Raw genomic sequence first — 2,638 nt, forward strand, 5'->3', positions numbered from 1 at the left:
AGGAGCCTGATTAAGTGGACAGGCTCTTGTTCCCCAGCAGGCAAAATATGTTCCAGGAGGAACCCGGCAGAAGCATTGCAGAGCTCTTCATCTTGCTTGTCTTTGACTCAGGGAGCACCTACTCAATAGCAGCTCCCTCCAGCAGTGCAGCTAGAGGAGGTGAAAGCACTACGTTTTGCAGGAAGCCTCCCTGCAGCGTTCAAGCAGCCCCCCCCCAGAGCAAAATGGAGACATACACCTCCAAATTTTCTTCTTGGAATGCACTAGGACAGTGGTTCTCAAACATTTTAGCACCAGGACCCACTTCTTAGAGTAGAACAACAAGCTGCTGGGACCCACCAGAATTGATGTCATTAACCTGGAAGTGATGTTGTGGTTGAAAGTGACATAATCAAGCAGGCACACTTTTGATACTGCCCATGGCTGGCAACCTTCAGTCTCGAAAGACTATGGTATAAGCCTACAGCACCCGGTATTCCCAGGCGGTCTCCCATCCAAGTACTAACCAGGCCTGACCCTGCTTAGCTTCCGAGATCATGGTAGAAGCCTACAGCACCCGCTATTCCCAGGCGGTCTCCCATCCAAGTACTAACCAGGCCTGACCCTGCTTAGCTTCCGAGATCATTGTATAAGCCTACAGCACCCGGTATTCCCAGGCGGTCTCCCATCCAAGTACTAACCAGGCCTGACCCTGCTTAGCTTCCGAGATCATGGTATAAGCCTACAGCACCCGCTATTCCCAGGTGGTCTCCCATCCAAGTACTAACCAGGCCTGACCCTGCTTAGCTTCCAAGATCAGACGAGATTGGGCATGTGCAGGGTAACAGTTGCTGTTACTGCCCGTGTATCAAAATCAAATTAAATTAAGTAAATTAAGAGTTTACAGCAAGTTTAAAAATTTATTTAAAATAAAGAACCCTTCTACCCCTCCCAAGCAGTTGCTGATGTGTGTTTAAAAAATTCCCCAAACATTCCAAAGGCTACAATCCTAGCTATATTTACTGGGGATTAAGTCCCATTGACTATTATTGCTAAAAGCCTATACATCAGGGTTTCTCAAACTTTGAGGGAGCTTTACTCCCTCAGTAAGTTCTTGCGGGGGAGGGGCTAGCGCAGGGGCGAGGGGCGGGCGCTTCAGACTTACTTGGACAGATGTAGGGCTGCAGCAGGCTGCAGGAAGTGCAGGGAGCCCTGCGCAGCCCTGCGCAGCGCTCCCCGAGGCTTGGAACCTGCAACAGAAGCAGGTGCAAAGCACTTCTGTTTTGCAGAAGGTGCTTTGCGGGCACTTCTATTGAAGCTTCCAAGAGTTGTGCAGTCCACAGTGCACTTCCTGTGGACTGCAGTCCACAGTGGCGTCGCTAGGGGGGTACGGAGGGTGCAGGTTGCACCAGGTGACGCACCGGGGGGGGTGACGCCCCAAAATCGCGGCATTAGGAGCTACCCCATCATGCCATACACTGTTGAATGTGGAAGGTCCAGCAGAATGCAATGCAACAAACAGAATTGAAATAGCTCCTTTCATTCAAAGGTTATGGCCAAAAAACCAGAAAGAAAAAATGCATGGATCCCTATGGACAGTGAAATTGAGCTGTATTGCACGTTTACTCATGAGCAGGCGTACTTGCCATAGTCCATCAGAAAGGGTAGGCTGAGAGGAATCCAAGACACCTGAATGGTCCTGATCCAATGAATGCAGCGCAAAAAGACAGCCAAGAAGGAGGGCCTTCCTTCCCTGTTGCGAGTCTATGAAGCCCTATGGAAAGCAAAAAAGCCTCACGGTCGCGTTTACTCGCAAGTAGGCAGACGTGCCTTGGTTAGTGGTCAGGCCAGGCAAAGGAGAATGTGAGGCCACGAGAAGGGTCCTGATCTGATGGAACTGGAGTGCAACAAATGCTCCAGAAGACAGCCTCCCCCCCCCCCTTACTAAGAGGGACAAAAAAAGAGGCTTGAGCTAGTAAGGGGAAAGTTTTCTATTTTGCACTTGCAAAGCCAGGAGGGTCTTTATCTGGATATGCCTGAAATAGAAGAACTTTAAACTGGGCACTGGGAGGGCTGGAAATCTCACTGATTCTTCTTGGGGGGTTGTTATTGCAGGCAGACTACAGGGTAAGCTCCATTGACCACTATGGGACTTACTTCTGAGTAGACATGCATAGGGGTGGGCTCACAGGCTGCAATTCTACCCACACTTTCCTCAGAGTAAGCCCCATTGACCACTGTGTGACTTACTTCAGAGCAGATTCACTTGGTGGAACAGGACTGGTTCCCCCTTATTTATCTATTTCTTTTATTTTAATTTAATTATTTATTTTAATTTGCCTGATGATGTCACTTCTGGCCATGACATCACTTCCAATGGGTCCTGGACAGATTGTCATTCTAAAAAGTGGGTCCCAGTGCTAAAAGTTTGAGAACTGCTGCAATTAGGTGTTAGTAAGTTGACACGGGGTGGGTGTGTGTGAGACTCTACAAGTTTTCAAAATCACTAAAATCAGAATTTGGAGGAATAATCCCATCCTGTTATATATCAATCAATGCGTAATTTCATGCAAAATGCAATGAAACAAACCACATTGAAATATCTGTGTTCTAACAAAAGGTACAGCCGAAAAACCAGTGGGGACGGGGCGATGGCACA

General features: G+C 48.3%; 1 pseudogene; it reads right to left on the reverse strand.

Annotated features, from left to right (window-relative positions):
* Positions 1 to 718: 718 nt before the first annotated feature.
* On the reverse strand, positions 719 to 838 carry LOC136650744 (5S ribosomal RNA; annotated as a pseudogene).
* Positions 839 to 2,638: the final 1,800 nt, after the last annotated feature.

The sequence above is a fragment of the Tiliqua scincoides genome, chromosome 4 (assembly GCF_035046505.1).
Source record: "Tiliqua scincoides isolate rTilSci1 chromosome 4, rTilSci1.hap2, whole genome shotgun sequence".
NCBI lineage: Eukaryota > Metazoa > Chordata > Lepidosauria > Squamata > Scincidae > Tiliqua > Tiliqua scincoides.